The sequence below is a fragment of the Papio anubis genome, unplaced genomic scaffold, assembly GCF_008728515.1.
Source record: "Papio anubis isolate 15944 unplaced genomic scaffold, Panubis1.0 scaffold1151, whole genome shotgun sequence".
Lineage (NCBI taxonomy): Eukaryota > Metazoa > Chordata > Mammalia > Primates > Cercopithecidae > Papio > Papio anubis.
In genome coordinates this window covers 1-18,555 of record NW_022160647.1, presented here as the reverse complement: position 1 = coordinate 18,555, position 18,555 = coordinate 1, and the positions used below count along the sequence as shown (strand labels likewise).

Below are 18,555 nucleotides of genomic sequence, written 5' to 3'. Positions count from 1 at the left end.
CACCATGTTGGCCAGGATGGTCTCGAACTCCTGACCTCGTGATCCGCCCGTCTCGGCCTCCCAAAGTGCTGGGATTACAGGCTTGAGCCACCGCGCCCGGCCCACACAGCTTTTTAAAGCTGAAGTCTCGGAAGACATCTCGGGCGGTGCAGAGAGCGACCCCCCAGCCATGGTGGCAACATGGAGACCTCAGCTCCCAGGAAGGCTCCTTCCCGCCTGGCCTCTGGGTGCCCCCTCTCCAACCTCAGCCCCCCTCCCCCACACCAGGGCCTTTCTCGAAGAAGCACCCGCCCTACCTCCCCTTCCTATCTGGAGTCTGAAACAAGCCTCTGCCGTCTCTCGACTAGTTGCAGTTTGGAAGCTTTTTTTGTTTTGTTTTGTTGTTGGAGATTTTAATCTTGTTTGTGGTGGAGAACATTCTAGAAGCTAAAAGGAAGCAGCACCTTGCTAGAAGCCAAAGATTAAAAACTCGGGGCCGGGCGCAAGGACTCACGCCTGTAATCCTAGCACTTTGGGAAACTGAGGGGGGAGGATCAGTAGAGCCCAGGACTTCGAGGCAACACAGTGAGACTGGGCAACACAGTGAGACTCCCATCTCTGAAAGTGAAAATAAGGCTGGATACGGTGGCTCACGCCTGTAATCCCAACACTTTGGGAGGCCGAGGTGGGTGGATCACCTGAGGTCAGGAGTTCGAGACCAGCCTGGCCAACATGGTGAAACCTCATCTCTACTAAAAATACAAAAATTAGTGGGGGTTGGTGTGTGCCTGTAATTCCAGCTACTCGAGAGGCTGAGGCAGGAGAATCGTTGGAACCCAGGAGACAGAGGTTGCCGTGAGATGAGATCGTGCAGCCTGAACGATAGAGCAAGCCTCTGTCTCCAAGTAAACATTTTGTAATAAAAATAAAAACAAATTCTGTCCCAGAAGACTGGTTTACATGGGAAAAGAGCTGTGATATTAACACAGTGTGAAGTGACAAACAGGTACATATCAGCAGCTAAAACATCACTCTTTGTGAAAGGAAGGTGCCTGCGTATGCGACCACGCCTGGACACACACGTGGGGTTGGAACTGGAATCGTACAAACAGCACGGGTTCTCGGCGGAGGCGCTAAGAGTCTGAGTTTGGCTGTGTGGTTTGGTTTGGGGTGCTTTTCCGTGTTGGTCAAAATTTCTTTTTAGGCGGAGTCTTGCTCTGTCATGTTTCTGGAAGTGCAGTGGCGGATCTCAGCTCACTGCAAGCTCCGCCTCGGGTTCCCGCCATTCTCTACCTCAGCCTCGGTAGCTGGGACTACGAAGCCTGCCACCTCGCCCGGCTAGTTTTTATATTTTTAGTAGAGGCAGAGTTTCACCCGTGTTAGCCAGGATGGTCTCGATCTCCTGACCTGAAGTGATCCATCTCGACCTCCCAAGCGCTGGGATACAGGCTTATTGCCTTCCGGCTTTCTGTGTTGGTCAAATTACAGGTTCGATGTCTTGTCCCTTTGGTAGAAAGCAGGTATGTCTTTTTTTTTTTTTTTTTTGAGATGGAGTCTGCGGCTCTGTCACCCAGGCTGCTGGAGTGCGAGGTCGTGCGATCTCGGATCATTGAAACCTCCGCCTCCTGGGTTCAGTCGATTCTCCTGCCTCAGCCTCCCGAGTAGCTGGGATTACAGGCGTGTACCACCACGCCCAGCCTGCTTTTGTGGATTTTTTTTTTTTTTAGGGGTTGTTCTCCCTCTCTTGCCCAGGATGGAGTGCAGTGGCACAATCTTGGCTCACTGCAACTCTGCTCCTGGTTCAGCGATTCTCCGGCCTCAAGCCTCCGCATTTTTTTTTTTCAGGAGAGAAAAAAAAAAATTGGGTTGGCTCCAGCCTGGGTTATTGAGCTGATCTCAAACTCCTGACTTCAGGTGATCTGCCAGCCTCGGCCTCCCAAAGTGCTAGGATTACAGGCGTGAGTCACCGTGCCTAGTCCTGGTTTTGGTTTTTTTGAGATGGGGTCTCACTCTGTCACCCGGGCTGGAGTGCAGTGGCACAGTCTCGGCTCAGTGCAACCTCCGCCTCCCTGGTTCAAGCGATTCTTCTGCCTCAGCCTCCCGAGTAGCTGGGATGACAGGTGTGAGCCACTGCGTCCAGCCCCAGGTACGCTCTTTTCGGACAGTCAGGCTGACAGCAATTTGATGTTGGAGTCAGCATGGGGGTGAAAGGGCAGATGTCCCAGCAGCCCGCCTCTCGACCCCAGCCCAGCTCTGACACTAATTCCCTGTGTGAGCAGGAGCTGGGGCTGGCCCGGCCTCCACCCTCTTCTGTACAGCCCTGACATCTGCAGAATCACAGACCGTCAGGTCTGCAGGGAACCACAGAGAAGAAGGAAGGCCTTTAACTAATTCAGGGCACTCAAACCACAACCCACATCCAGACGCTTCTCACACTGGAGATGCCCATTTTCCAAAAATTAAAAACTGCTCGGCCAGGCGCGGTGGCTCATCCCTGTCATCCCAGCACTTTGGGAGGCCGAGGTGGGAGGATCACCTGAGGTCAGGAGTTTGAGAGCAGCCTGGCCGACATGGCAAAACCCTGTCTCTACTAAAAATACAAAAATTAGCCAAGCATGGTGACAGGTGCCTGCAATCCCAGCTACTTGGGAGGCTGAAGCAGGAGAATTGCTTGAACCTGGGAGGCGGAGGTTGCAGTGCGCCGAGATCACGCCATTGCACTCCAGCCTGGGCAACAGAGCGAGACTCCATCTCGATAAATAAATAAATAAATAAATAAATAAATAAAATAATATTTTTTATTTATTTGAGACAGAGTCTCACTCGGTCCTCCAGGCTGGAGTGCGGTGGCACGATCTCGGCTCACTGCAAGCTCCACTTCCTGGGTTCACGCCATTCTCCTGCCTCAGCCTCTCGAGTAGCTGGGACTACAGGTGCGTGCCACCATGCCCGGCTAGTTTGTATTTTTAGTAGAGATGGGGTTTCACATGTTGATCAGGCTGGTCTCGATCTCCAGACCTCGTGATCCGCCCGCCTCGGCCTCCCAAAATGCTGGGATTACAGGCATGATCCACCGTGCCCAGCCAAATAAAAAATAATTTAAAAAAATAAAGTAGGCCAGGTGCAGTGGCTCACACCTGTAATCCCAGCACTTTGGGAGGCCGAGGCGGCTGAATCACGAGGTCAAGAGATCGAGACCATCCTGGCTAACACCGTGAAACTCCGTCTCTACTAAAAATACAAAAATTAACCGGGCGTGGTTGCTGCAATCAGCTACTCAGAAAACAGGAGATGCTGAATCAGCAGGTGCGGGTTCGCGGTGGTGAGATCACCACTCAGCAAACGACCGTCTAGAAAGAAGAAAGAAAGAAAAGAAAAGAAGAAAGAGGCCAGGTCGCGGTGAAATCGCATGTAATCCTAACACTGGGAGGCGAGGGTGGATCCGCGAGGTCAGAAGATCGAGACCATCCTGGCTAACATGGGTGAAACCGTCTGCTAAAATGCAAAAATAATGTTGCGGACGTAAGCGATTGGATGACTGTAGTCAGCTCCTCGGAGGCTGAGGCAGAATGGCGATGAACAGGAGGCCCGAGACTTACGATGAGCTGGGAATCAGCGCTCAGTGTCTTGTGACTGGGCAGACTCGATCTCAAAAAAAAAGAGCTGCCGCGCGGAAGGCGGCGCGCGGCGCGCGCGCGCGGAAGAATAAATGATCATCGCTCAATCTCCGGAGAACAAAGGCAAAGGTCGATCAAAGGTCAGGAGAATCAAGATCCATCATACTAAAGCTCGTCATCCATCAAAATGATCATGGTCAGCTCCTGGGAGAACAGGAGAATGAACAAACAAGATCAACCACTCAAACTCATAATGAACAGGAGGGAGGGAGGGAGAGGGAGAGGAGAGGAGAGGAGAGGAGGAAGAAAGCGGATCTGTAGCGTCAGGGCTGGGGCTGGGGACGGGAGTAAGGCCTGATACAGATCATTAAGTTGACTTTAAAATAGTTCCTTTTGCGTTGTGTGAATTTTGCCTCAATAACAGTCACCTTCCTGATGTTCTCTCTGTCGCAAAGGTAAGGTAGTCTCGCTGGTAAATGAAACGGTAATCAGGGCGTGTGGCTCTCACCAGTCCTTAAAAGCACCTCCAGGGAGATTGGTTTGTGTGAACAGCACCGTTTTCATGTAGCTACCAAAAAGCTATGACAGCAAAGGCCTTCAGTCCCCAAAGTCAAGGCCAGCTCTGGCCACGTCCCTGCTGGCCGCCAAGGTCCTCAGATCCTGCAGAGCGGGAAACAGCCACCTCTGACTGAGGGTCTCAGGCCCATCTCATTGCTCCCGGGACATCTGCCCTCAGGTTTGCAAATCTGAGCCTCCAGTCCGCTTCCAGCCCAGAAGGGCCACGGTTCCGGCCCCAGTTCGGGGAAGGGGGCAGGAGAAACCAAGCCTCCTCAGAGTCCCAGCTCACACTCATGGGGCCTCGCCCCAAAAGGCTGTGATTAGGAGACACCTAGGATGTTGGCCAAGACCCCCAGGCTTTCTAGAGCACGAGCCCTCTGGAGGGCCTACGAATCTGCATTTTTTTTTTTTTTTCTGAGGCGGAGTCGCTCTGTCGCCCAGGCTGGAGTGCGTGGCGAGATCTGGCTCTGCAAGCTCCACCTCCCGGTTCACGCCCATTCTCCTGCCTCAGCCTCCTGTGCTAAGGACTACAATTACCAACAACTCATTTGTGTGTGTCAGTATTTTTTTTTTTTTTTTTTTGAGAGGCGGAGTCTCGCTCTATAGCCCAGGCTGGAGTGCGGCGGGATCTCCAGCTCACCGCAGCTCCGCCTCCCGAGTTCAGCCATTCTCCGGCCTCAGCCTCCCGGTAGCTGGGACTACAGGCGCCCGCCACCTCGCCCGGCTAGTTTTGTATTTCTTAGTAGAGGCGGGGTTTCACGGGTTAGCCAGGATGGTCTCGATCTCTGACCTGTGATCCGCCGTCGGCCTCAAAGATGCTGGGATTACAGGCTTGAGCCACAGCCCGGCCACATGTGTGTATTTTAGTAGAAGCCGGGGTTTACAGTGTTAGTCAGGATGGTCTCCAATCTCCTGATGTCGCGATCTGCCCGATCTAAGCCTCTGAAGTGCTGGGATTACAGGCGAGGCAGCCCGGCCACATGTGTGTGTATTTTTAGTAGAGACGGGGTTTCACAGTGTTAGTCAGGATGGTCTCAATCTCCTGATGTCACGATCTGCCGTCTAAGCCTCCCAGAGTGCTGGGATTACAGACGTGAGCCATCGCGCCCGGCCCCCATATATATATATATATATATATATATATATATTTTTTTTTAATAAAGACAGGATTTCACTATGTTGCCCAGCTAGTCTTAAACTCCTGGACTCAAGCAATCCTCCCACCTCAGCCTCCTAAAGTGCTGAGATGAGGCCAGGCACAGTGGCTCACACTTGTAATCCCAGCACTTTGGGAGGCCAAGGTGGGTGGATAATGAGATCATGAGTTCAAGACCAGTCTGGCCAACATGGTGCAACCCTGTCTGTACTAAAAGTATAAAAATTAGCCAGGTGTGATGGCACAGGCCTGTAGGCCCAGCTACTTGGGAGGCTGAGGCAGGAGAATCACTTGAACCTGTGAGGCGGAGGTTGCAGTGAGCCAGATCTTGTCACTGCCTCCAGCCCCTAGGCTGACAGGCCGAGACTATCTTAAAAGCAAACAAACAGAAGCTGGGGCGCGGTGGCTCAAGCCTGTAATCCCAGCACTTGGGAGGCGAGGCGGGTGGGATCCCGAGGTCAGGAGATGCGGACTTCATCCTGGCTAACAGGGTGAAACCCGTCTCTATTAAAAATACAAAAAGTAGCCCGAGGCCCGAGGTGGCGAGCCTGTAGTCCCAGCTACTTGGGAGGAGCTGAGGCGGGAGAATGGCGTGAACCGAGGGAGGGCTTGCAGTGAGCTGAGATCCGGCCACTGCACTCCAGCCTAGGCGACAAGCGAGACTCCGTCTCAAAACAAACAAACAAACCAACACCGCTGGAATGACAGGCGTAAGCCACTGTGTGCCAGCTAGAGTCTGCATGTTTTTGTTTTTGTTTTTGTTTGTTTGAGACAGAGTCTCGCTCTGTCGCCCAGGCTGGAGGTGATGGCAAGACTCAGCTCACTGCAAACTCCGCCTCCTGAGTTCACACGCCATTCTCCTGCCCTGCCTCTCAGCCTCCCAAGTAGCTGGGACTACGAAGCCACCACCTCCCAGCTAGTTTTTTGTATTTTAGTAGAGGCGGGGGTTCCTGTTAGCCAAGGGTGGGTCTCCATCTCCTGATGTCACGATCTGCCCTTCGGCCTCTAAGCTGCTGGGTTGAAAGTGAGCCACTGACATGCGGTCAGTCTGCATGTTTAACACAGTGGTTCCCACACCAGACCAGCCTGGAGATTCCTACCCTGAAGGGCAGACATTGTTCCCATTTCACAGCCAGGAACCTTGAGGCTCACTGGTTTGAAGACAGCCTGGCAGGGGCTGAGCCAAGATCTGCCCCCCAGACCCCCACATTCCTTCCCGGGCCTCCCAAAGCCATCGCAGTGCTCCACTCATCCCTCTCTGTGCTCCGGCCTCAGCTCCTCACACCCCCTGAGCCTCCCAAGCCCCCAGCCCCCAAGCCCACGGCCGGGCCCTTTGCACGGGGCATCTTTGGGAGGGGAATTGTCTGTTCTCCTTAAGCCTCCATCTTTAAGCCGGCCGTTGTCTTGGCAACGGTCTACGGCTGACCTTTGTACAGAAAAAAAGGGTGACCTTCCCAGTACAGGCCCCCCGGCCGCCGCCCCCCCGCCGTGGCGCAGTTTAAAGGCATCTGTCTAAACAATGCATTATGGATTTCTCCGCCGGGCGTGCACGGGCCGAGAATTTCAATCCGGGCGGCTCTGCCATTTCCTAAACTTGAGGCATCCAGGGAGAGGGCGTTACACACACTGGCCAGAGCGCTCAGGCCCTGGGAACTGGCAAACGCTTCGGGTTCCAGCCCCGCAACTCAAGCTGGGTGAAGACCAGAGCCCCCGCCTCAGTTCCTCCATCTGTAAAGTGGCACCGAGGAGGGTCCGACTCCCGGGGTGTGGCCGGCGGCAGCGTAAATCTTCAGGGCTGCCGACACCCAGCCTCCGGGACCCCCCTGACCCGCTGTGGAAACTGAGACAAGGACCGGAGGGCAGATCCCCCGGGGAACCTGCCAAGGCCACCGACCCAGGTCTGGATGTTCCCTGTGGCCCAAGGTCACCCCTGGGCCCCCCAGGGACTGACAAGAGGCTTCTAGCGGGAAAAGGGGGTGGCTCAGGCAGGTTGGTCCCCACGTGGGGTGGGTATCAGGCCCCAAAACCCCTGCACACGCTGGCACAAGAAGCTCCATCGGTGCCTCTCCCTCTGATTTCTCAACCCGTGATGGGAAAAGAAGAGAAAAGGAAGGAAGACTTCCTCCAAAGCTTCACCCTGGCAGAATTCTGCTCTGAGGTCCTTGCCCACTTCCAAGCAGCCCTCCCTGCTCGCCTCTCACCACGGGCACAGGGCACAAATTATGTCCCTCTTCTGCTCTAAACTCTGCTGTGGCTCCCCAGTGCCTTCCAGAGAAAAACCAAACTCCTCCCTGCGGCCCATGAAGCCCTCAGCAGCCTTAGCATCCCCTGCTCCAGCCACACCAGCTCCCTCAAGGACACACCAGGCTCCAGGCTGCCCCCAGCCCTTTGCACTGGCTGCTGCATGAGAAACCCGGCTCCTTCTCGCCCTTCTGAACTCAGCTCAAAGGACCCCTCCTCCAGGAAGCCCTCCTGCCTGCCCCCTTAGACATTTCCAAGACAGAGAGAGAGAGACAGAGAGACAGGGAGATAACCGGCTCTTTCAAGCTCATGTCCTGTAGGCTCCCCGAGTGTAGGCACCAGCTCTCTCTTTACATTTTTTCTATTTTATTTGTATTCCATTTTCAGACACTCATGAACGGGGGACTTGGTGCCAACACCCCTCCAAGTGGTTTACAGAGATGAAGTTTCTGGTGCCATAAACACTGGTTATGCGACATCCAGAGGTGGGGACTGGGGTTGAAGGAACAGTTCCTTTTCACCGGTGCCCAGTCAGGGCATGTGTATTTTATATGGACGCCAGTCACGCTGCGCCAGGGCCCAGTCGAATGACCTCGTCATATGTTGGTCACATCTGCAAAGGCCTTCTTTGTTTTTTTTCAGACGGAGTCTTGCTCCGTCGCCCAGGCTGGAGTGCAGTGGCGCGATCTCCGCTCACTGGAAGCTCCGCCTCCCGGGTTCACGCCCTTCTCCTGCCTCAGCCTCCCGAGTAGCTGGGACCACAGGCGCCCGCCAACACGTCCAACTAATTTTTTTGTATTTTTAGTAGAGACGGGGTTTCACTGTGTTAGCCAGGATGATCTAGATCTCCTGACCTTGTGATCCGCCCGCCTCGGCCTCCCAAAGTGCTGGGATTACAGGCGGGAGCCAATGCGTCTGGCCGCAAAGGCCCTATTTCTAAATAAAGTCCCGTTCACAAGTTTCGGGGTCCAGGATGTGAACAGATCTTCCAGGGAGACATCAAGCAGCCTCAGTGTCCATTAATGGATCCGGGCCCTCCCCTCAAGCCTTTTCTTATCCCCTCCCCCACCTCCTGCACCGAGACCCCAGCATGAAGCTTCCTCAGCCCTCACCAACCTCTGCTAGGTCCCAGAGACGCTGTGAGCACCCGAGGGCAGGGCCTGAGGCTCCCCCGCCCCACCTGGGCTGGCACCTGGGAGAGGCGGGTTCCCCTGAGCATTAGCTGTGGGCTGGCTGTGGGCCCCTTGACAAGCTCCTGGGACACTTGGGTTGAGAAGAGCCCGAGGTGCCCCAGCCCCTTCCCGAGTCCCCGCTGGGCACATGTCACCCACTGATGGGGAGATGCCCGAGTACTGTGACTCCGGGGTGGGATGGTGAGGTGGCCCCTGGGGACCCAGAGTCCTGTCCTGCCAGGGCCTCCTGCACCCTCAACCCCAAACCCAGAAAAGTCAGGTGGAGCCCAAGGCCAGAGCAGGCCAATCACAGCTGGGAGACGGGGGCCCAGGGGCCAGGAAGCCGGGATGGAGCGTTCGGCCCATTGCCCTGCACAGCCACCCCCGGTCTCTTTCCCTCTCCGTCTCTGTCTCTCCCTGTCTGTTTCCCTGTCTCTCTGTCTCCCTCTGTCTCTATCTCCCTCGTCTCCCTGTGTCTCTGTCTCTCTCTGACTGGCTCTATCTCCGTCTCTGTCTCTCTCTCTATCACTGTCTCTCTCTCTGTCTCTTCCTCCCTCCATCTCTGACTCTCTCTGTTTCCCTCTCTATCTGTCTCTGTCTTTTCCTCCCTCCATCTCTGACTCTCTCTGCCTCCATCCATCTCTCTCTCTCTGTCTCTGCCTCCATCTGTCTCTCTCTGTCTCCATCAGTCTTTCTCTGTCTCTGACTGTCTCTGTCTCTCTCTGTCTCTGTCCCTCTGATGTCTGACCCCGGTGGGCAGTACCTGCACTGGTTTCGCTGCCCCTGAAGGAACAACGTGTTCTCACTCTGTCTGGGAGATCCCCTTTGCCTCCTCTGGAGGGTCTGAGAAGACAGGAGGGCGCTGGGCCCACCGCAGGGGCAGGTGACCCACGCATCACTCTGCACACCACAGGGCACAGCTGCCACCAAAGGGCTAGGGGGCGGCCGGCCGCCGCGCTCTGGCAGGGACAGGTCTCCCCCCGACGCCCCCAGGGAAGAGCAGCCCCTCCACCGGCCTCCTGCCACCTGCCTCCCTCCCCTTCCAGCCGGCGGGCAAGGGGGCTTCCCGTGCTGCTGGGCGGGCTGCAGGCATCCATAGGGGCCACAAAAGCTCAGCCAGATTCCGGGACACTCCCGTCCCCTTCACCCTCCTTTCCCCGGGATTTCCCGTAGAGGGGACAGGGCCACATGTCGCTCCACACGGACCACCCCTCCCGATGCTGGAGCCCACAGCAGGGAAGTGGCCTTCCCACGGGTCTGAACGGAAATCTGGGGAACACTGGACACAGAGACACCCTCTCCACCCACCCAACCTGCCCTCCAACGCCAGCGGTACGGGAATGACACGTCTGCAGGAGCATTCAAACAGGGGCAGGGATCACCTGCGGAAAGCCTCCCTCCCGTGGGCGAGCCCTCCTGTGTGCAGCTGCCACGCCACGACAATGGCTGCCGCCATAGAGCCCCCATCACCGCCACCTTTGCCAACGGAGAAACAGAGTCACAGGGTGGCCGGGTCACCTCCGGAAGTGGCGGGGCCAGCTGGGAGACACAGGGCCAGGCCTGGAAGCTGTTTCCATGTATCATGCCCCGAACGAATGCCAGGCCCTGCTGGGGAACACGCCCTCTGCTTCTGGTCTTGGTGGGACCTGCCTGGCCTCTGCCTGGCCTTCTGTGAGGGTCAAAGGCCCAAATCCAGGGCCATTGGAAGAGTTTGCAAGAACAGCATTCCCTGCACACTCAGAAACGTCTGGAACAGCCCAAATGTCCATCAACACAAGAATGGGGCAAACGCAGCGCGGCCCTCCACCCACTGGAACACGACTCAGCCATGAACAGGAGCGAGGCTCTGACCCAGGCCACGGCGTAGATGCACCTTGAGGACGCCACGCTCAGTGAGAGACACCAGACACAAAAGGCCACGTAGTGTGTCATCCCATTTCTATGAAATGTCCAGGGCAGGCCCATCCATAGAGACAGGGAGGGGATGTGTGGGTGCCGGGGCTGGGAACGGGGTTTCCTCTTGGGGTGATGGAAATGTTCTAAAGTTGATTGGGTTGATGGACACACAGCTTTGTGAAGAAAATAAAACAAATCAATTGTATACTTTAGGCTGGGCGTGGTGGCTCACGCCTGTAACCCCAGAACTTTGGGAGGGCAAGGCGGGTGGATCACCTGAGGCCAGGAGTTCGAGACCAGCCTGGCTAACACGGTGAAACCCTGTCTCTACTAAAAAAAAAAAAAAATACAAAATTAGCCACAAGCGTGGCTCGCCTAAATCCAGCCTGGGAGGCAGACGGCGGATCACGAGTCAGAGATCGAGCCCATGCTGCTGCCACCGTGGAAACCCTGCCCTACTAAAACACAAAAAAATAGCCGGCTGGTGGCGGGCTTCTGTGGTCCAGGCTTACCTTAGAGGCTGAGGCGGACGGCGGAACGGGAGGCGATGCCGCGAGCTGGTGATCCGGCCACCGGCACCCAGTCTGGCGAAAGAGCGTAGACCCGCCCCAAAAAAAAATTAGGCCGGTAGGCGGTGGCGGCTTCATAGTCCCGGTGATACCGAGGCTGAGGCAGGGAGAATGGTGAACTCCAGGAGGCGAGCTTGCAGTGAGCCGAGATGGTGCCACTGCACTCCAGCCTGGTGACAGATGAGACCCGCCCAAAAAAAAAAGGCCGGGCTGTGGCTCAAGCCTGTAATCCCAGCACTTTGGGAGGCCTGAGACGGGCTGGGATCACGAGGCCGAGATCGAGACCATCCTGGACAACACAGGAAACCCCCGCCTCTACTAAAAAATACAAAAAACTAGCCGGCTAGGTGGCGTGGCTTCTGTAGTCCCAGCTACTGGGAGGCTGAGGCAGGAGAATGGCGAGAACCCAGAGTATGGAGCTGCAGTGAGCTAAAATCCCGCCACCATCTCCAGCCCATGGCCAGAGCGACCAGCCCCAAAAAAAAAAAAAAAAAGAAAGTTGGATTTCGTGCTTGATGGATACTAGGCCAGGTGAGGATCATGCTCTGACCTTAGGCACTTTGGGACAGCCTTTGAGGTCAGGAGCTGAGACCAGTTGGCTAATCATGGCAGTCCCCTGTCTCAACAAACAAAAATTAAAAAAAATATATATATATATATATTAGCCACATGGTGGTAGTGCCTGTAATCCCAGCTACTGGGAAGCTGAGGCAGGAGAATTGCTTGAACCTGGGATGAGATGGCAGTGAGTTAGGATCATGCCATCACATTCCAGGCTAAGATAGGAGCGACCTGAGTCTTCAAAACACAAAAACAAAAAAAGGAAAACTGAACTCCTGGCTGTTGGAATGAATCCCAACCTCCTACGAGACTGTAAGGACCGTGGAGCAGACCAAAGCCGGCCGGGCCAGAGTTGCATACACATACAGCGGCGTTCATGCATGTACAACTGCTGGGGGATTTTCCCCCCTTCTTTTCTTTAAGTAAAGAGGCCTGTCATGGTGCAAGGGGCGTCCTGACACTGTATATTTCACGGTGCTTTCATCACGGCCGGCCGGCGGGGGGAGCCTCCCGGCCGGGCTCACAAAAGGCCCTCTAAGCCCTCCGCGTCCGCATTCTCTATGTGGGAGCCTGCCCCGTTTCCTATTAACTTCAAAAGTCTCAATCCTATTACGGCGGGGGGCGGAGAAACAGTCATTGGAAGAGGAGGCCTTTATTCCCCGGTCCGAACTGGGCAGAGGCCCCAGGGACCCTCATTAGGCAGGCAGTTCCCGAGGGTCTCAGAGGGACTCTGACAACGGCCCTCCCCACCCGACCAAGAGCCCGGAAACAGCGGCGGGGCCTCTGAGGCGCCCAGAGCGGCCCTTCCCTCCCCAGCAGGAATGGCAGGCGGGAGGCGGGTCCGACGGGCGCAGCTTCACTGGAGCCTCCGGGCAGCGAGACCCGGGGCCCTGACCTGGGTGTTAGCCCCAACCCCCAGCCTTGGTTTCCTGCCCTGGAAAATCGGGGCAACCCCACTTCCCACTCTCGCAGCTCTCTTAGGCTCCTATATGGGTAGAAGGAAGCACCTCCCATTCCTCGCTGAGCCGGGACCCTCTGGCTTTTTCAGGTTCTTCTGGCCTTGCCCTGTGCCCAGCCAGGCCCGGGAGTGTGAGTTAATCCTGGGGCACAGGGAGCCATCGTAGGACTGAGGCAGGGGAGGGTCACCATCTGAGTTTCAGGTTTTTTTTGTTTTTGTTTTTGAGACGTAGTCTTGCTTTGTTGCCCACGCTGACTGCAGTGGCATAATCTTGGCTCACTGAAACCTCTGCCTCCCAGGTTCAAGCAATTCTCCCTGCCTCAGCCTCCTAAGTAGCTGGGATTACAGACGCCAACCACCACGCCCGGCTAATTTATTTGTATTTATAGTAGAGACAGGGTTTCACCATGTTGGCCAGGCTGGTCTTGAACTCCTGACCTCAGGTGATTCACCCGCCTCGGCCTCCCAAAGTGCTCGGAGTACAGGCATGTGAGCCACGGCACCCAGTCTGTGATCCCATTTCTGTGAAATGTCCAGGACAGGCCAATCCACAGAGGCAGGGAGGGGATGCGTGGGTGCCGGGGCTGGGTGGGGACGGGGAGCAACAGCTAATGGGGATGCAGTTTCCTTCTGGGGTGATGAGAACATTCTGGAACTAGACAGAGGTGATGTTTGCGCAACTCTGCAAATACGTTAAAAGTCACTGGATTACACCTATAAGCAGGTGAACCTCATGGTCTGTGAATTATATCTCAGTGATGAAAAGTTGAGAGCCACTCACTCTGTTGCAGAGCTGGTTCCTTTATCCCGTCGCTGTGTGCTGCAAGCCTTCTGTCTTCTGTGCGTGACTGTGACTTTCTAGAGGGACGGGAACATGTCTTCGTCCCCTTGCTGTATCATCTCTGACTCACTTGTCACAAATATTGTCAAACTGAACATAAAAATGGGTGTCAAGGCCAGGCAAGGTGGCTCACGCCTGGGATCCCAGCACTTTGGGAGGCCGAGGCGGGAGGATCGCTTGAGCTTGGGAGTTGGAGACCAGCCTGAGCAACATAGCGAGACCACCCCCACCATCTCAAAAAAATAAAACAGAAAAGAAAAAGAAAAAAAAAATGGGTGTCTGAAGATTGGAGGGATGTGGCCGGCCAAAGGTGGGCAGTGAGGGAGCTGCTGGGCTGGCCACGTGCAGGGACAGAGCAGGCTGTGCAAAGTCCCTGGGGTAGAGACAAAAGCAGCTTCTTCTAAAGACAGAACTGGGAGGTTGGGTCGGAGTGAGCGGGAAGGGGAGGAAAGAGGGCTGAATCGATCCCTCCTTCCCTCCCTCCCGCTCTATCCCCAGGCTAAAATGCAGGGGCGTGATATCTCGGTTCACTGCAACCTCCACCTCTCAGGTTCAAGCAATTATCCTGCCTCAGCCTCCTGAGTAGCTGGGATTACAGGCCTGAGCCACCACACCTGGCTAATTTTTGTATTTTCAGTAGAGACGGAGTTTCACTACGTTGGCCAGGCTGGTCTTAAACTCCTAACCTCAGGTGATCCACCCCCCTCAGCCTCCCAAAGTGCCAGGATTACAGGCGTGAGCCACCGAGTCCGCATCTGGCCCAGAGGGCCGGATTCTTGATTCCTGGTGCCTTGAACCCATATAGGGCAAGTGGACAGGGTCATGGGTCAGGCGCAGAGCAGCAGAGCTCGCGGGCACGGGTCCAGATGGAGCAGCAGGTGTCTCCTTACCTCCCAAAGCCTTGGGGTTGAATCTGGCCCCCGCGACCTGGAAACCCAAGCCTGCTTGCTCCCAGGTCTTCCAGCTTATTTCTCTAAGGATTTGCACATTTCAGAGGAGGAAACTGAGGCACAGAAGTTTCCATGACCCCGGAGAGCTGCCCGAGAGCATGGCACAGTAGGTGTTCATCACGCCCAGCGGGAATGACAGCGGCGAGGCCAGGAGTACCGGAAATCAACCAGGATCCTGCAGCAGGGGCCAGCTGAACCCACCAAGGGCACCCGTGGGTAGGACCCTCTCCTCAGCCGTGGTGTGGGAAGCTGCAGCCACACCAGACGGCCCCCAGGATGGAAACGGCCTCACCAGCCCTGCCTTGCAGCGGCAGTAAGGGGTGAACCCAGACGGGTATCCCTGCCTGAGCAGAGAGGACCGTCCCAAGACCAAGGAAACCACCCACAGCACCCACGGGAGGGTATTTGGAACGGTGACGTTGTGCAGCCCATGACCCAGAAAGTGGACACGGGTGTGGTCACGACACAAGAGGACCCAGGGGCGCTCATCACACAGGAGGGACCCAGCTGTTCTGTGACTGACAGAACGCTCTGTGCCTCAGTTTCCTCCTGTGAAAAATGGGTCTCCCAAGAGGATTATGGCACAAACCACTGGCCGGGGCAGTGGAGGGGCAGCAGAGGTGGGGAAGGGTGGTGGCCAGGGCTTGGGGTTCCTGTCGGGGCATCAGACCCAGACCTGGGGCTCCAGGAGGTGGACATGAAGCTAGGACCCCAGGTCCAGCCAGGGGGGACTCCCCAGCACCTGAGGCCGCCCTGACCATCCAGACCTCTGAGCCTGCCTGCTCCAGGATCCCGGTCCCGACCGACCCAAACCACGCGCCCCGGACGCCGCCCTCCTGCGCCCCTTGCAGACTGTCCGGCTGGGCCTCCCAGGGGCGCTGTCTGCGGGGCGGAGCTCCGAGCGCCGAGGGGCCGCGGGTGTCCACGCAGCCCTGCCCGCGCGCCAGTCCGGCTCCCCGGCCTCTGCAGCTCCGAGCGCGTGTCTGCCCGCGCCGCCGTCTCCACCGGCCTCCTCGCTCCACCTAGCGGCGGCCAGAGCCCGGAGCTGCGGGGGGCCCAGAGACGGCGCCCCAGCTGTGGGGGGTCGGGGGGCGCATAGTCCGGCAGGTGCGGCCAGGGAAACTGAGGCACGGGAGGGCCAGGCACGCCCCCAGGGTCACGCAGAATGAGCGGGAAGGTTCAGATCGAACTCCGGCACCCAGGAGCCCATGTAGGTTCCTCCACGGCCACCCCGGAAAAAGAGGGAAGCCTGGAGGCCTGAAAGGAAGGAACGCAGCGCGCAGAGGAAGGAGCCAGCCGCACCGCAGTCCTGCCGGGGACCCGGACAGGTCCGAGCTGGGTCCGAAACCCCAGTGCTGCCAACGCCAGCATGGCCGTGGCCTCCTTCCCTCACCTCCCAGCGGCCTCTGTCTGTGGCCTCAGTCTCCTCATTTGTAAAATGGGTATTAGAGGATCCTTGGGAGGTTCCAGGGAGACGAGGCAGGGAAAGCCTGCTGGCTGACATATGGTACACAGTAAGCACTCAATGAATGTTGGCTATTGGCCAGGCGCTGTGGCTCACACCTGTAATCCCAGCACTTTGGGAGGCCGAGGCGGGTGTATCACTTGCACTCAGGAGTTCAAGACCAGTCTGGGCAACATGGTGAAACCCCGTCTCTACTAAAATTACAAAAATTAGCTGGGCGTGGTGGCAGGTGCCTGTAATCCCAGCTCCTCGGGAGGCTGAGGCAGGAGAATCGCTTGAACTCGGGAAGTGGAGGTTGCAGTGAGCTGAGATTGCACCACTGCACTCCAGCCTGGGCGACAGAACAAGACTCTGTCTCTAAATAAATAAACAAATAAATAAATTAGCCGGGTGTGGTGGTGCACACCTGTGGTCCTAGTTACTTGGGAGGCTGAGATGGGAGGCTCACTTGAGCCAGGGAGGTCGAGGCTGCAGTGAGCTGAGATCGCATTACTGCACTCCAGCCTGAGTGACAGAGCAAGACTGTCTCAAAAATAAATAAATAAACAAATAAATAAACAAGCCAGGCATAGTGGGGTGCACCTGTAATCCCAGCTACTCGGGAGGCTGAGGAAGAAGCACCTGAACCCGGGAGGTGGAGGCTGCAGTGAGCCAAGATTGCACCATTGCACTCCAGCCTGGGTGACAGAGCAATTCTGTCTCTAAATAAATAAATAAATAAATAAATAAATACATTAGCCCGGCGTGGTGGCATCTGTGGTCCCAGTTACATGGGAGGATCACTTGAGCCAGGGAAGTTGAGGCTGCAGTGAGCTGAGATGGCACCTCAGCTCACCGCACTCCAGCCTGAGTGACAGAGTGAGACTCTGTCTCAAAAAATAAATACAGAAACGTTAGCTGTCGAGTAATATTGTTGCCTGGGCTTGTGCACCTTCCTCTGTGGCTTCCTTCCTTCCTTCCACTGTGGAAACCTTAACCGTTTCCCCCATGGCTGGATGCTCCCTCCTGCCTCCCCCCTCTACCCCTCTGCACACAGCCTCACCCCTGCAGGAACGCTCTTCCTCCCCTTCCTCTGCCTCCGACTCAAGTTCGCCTGCCGTGACCCCCACGGTGCCCCAGGGTTCAGCCCAGGGTCAGGCGCACGGCGGGCGTTCGGTGACTGCATGAGGTTGGATGAAAATCAGGCTGGCTCCACACTGCGCTGCCCTGCGCCCTCGTTCCACACCCGGAGAAACTGAGGCCCGGAGAAAAGAGGCAGGTCAGCGGAGCTCTCTCATCGCAGGTCACGGTCCCAGGGACCTGGAGGGAGGGCTGCGGAAGCCAGCAACTCCTTCCCCTCCATCAGCCCCCAAGGAGGGTCGTGCTGCAGAAGCAGAGACCGGGCCAAATTGAAATTGATCGTGGGGAACAGCTCGGCAGGGTGGAACAGACACACGGCCACCGGGGAGCAGGGGCGCCCAGGCGTGTGAGCGTGTCCCAGCCTGCGACGGAGAATCTTTTAATCTGCGGTGGATGCTGCTAGCTGAGGCCTCTAAGTAGCCACAAAGCACGGGGGCTCAACTGCAGCAGCTGGCAGGCATGAGGACGCCTCCTTTCACTTCCTTCATTTCTTCCTCCTGAAGACACTGGGTAAATCTAGAGCAGCAGAGGGTGGCCAGAAAAGCCCCTCCCCCTATTCCAGACAAGGGGCTCCTGGGGGGACACACAGGGGCCAGGTACCCAGAGGGGTTCCTGAAGACTCGGGGTTTAGAAGCTAGCCACGTCTTCCAGGACCAGCCAGACGTCCCAGAATTCCTGTTTGGTGACACAGAGGGGCAGCTGCCGGCCCTGTGTCCCTCCCTGCAGGCGGCCGGGCCTGGCTCCCACCCCAGAGCTGTGGGGCTTACAAGGGCTCCTCCACGCCTCAGTTTCCCGTGTTGGCCTCCGAGAGGTGATGACCGGGCACGTGGCCAACGGGGCAGCCGCGTCCTCCTGCAGCCCCTCAGACCCTGACCCGGAAGCCCCCCTTGGTGCCCGGGGCGGGGGTCGTGCCCCAGCTCATCTCCCAGGGCCCCTCTCTGGTGAGAGCCTCGACCCCAGGATTAGGAGGCTGGGGTCAGGGGTCAACAGCATTTGCCGCGGCTCCATTCAGGCTGAGAGCGGATCCGTTCTCCCTGCCACCTCGAATTTCCTGGACAAAGGCTCAGTGGAGGGACTGGGCAGAGGGACCCCTGAGCACCCTGGGAAAGCCCCGGGAGAGCCTGTGCCCCCGCCAGGCGCCTCTGCCCACACAGCCCCCATTCAGCCGCCAATGAGCCGACGAGAGGGACCCCGCACACCCATGCTGCAGATGAGGAAACTGAGGCAGCCAGCAGATGGAGCGGGCCGAGAAGCTGCAGGGCTTTGGCCAGGCGGGGGCCACGTGAGGGAGGCAGCCTGGCCCCCAGAGAAATGGGGCTCAGGCACGGGAGGCGGGGTCCGTGACGGCAGGCGAGTGGGGGGCTGGCAGCAGACAAAGGCGGGCGGGCCAGGTCTGCGGGGGTGCGTTCCGCTCGTCAGCCCTGGTTCCACTTCAGTCCACCCTGGACAGGCCGGAATAATCCCTCCCGTGGC

The 18,555-nt window shown here is 57.0% G+C and overlaps 1 pseudogene; it reads left to right on the top strand.

The window, feature by feature from the left end:
• Positions 1 to 9,600: 9,600 nt before the first annotated feature.
• On the top strand, positions 9,601 to 15,605 carry LOC110741976 (annotated as a pseudogene).
• Positions 15,606 to 18,555: the final 2,950 nt, after the last annotated feature.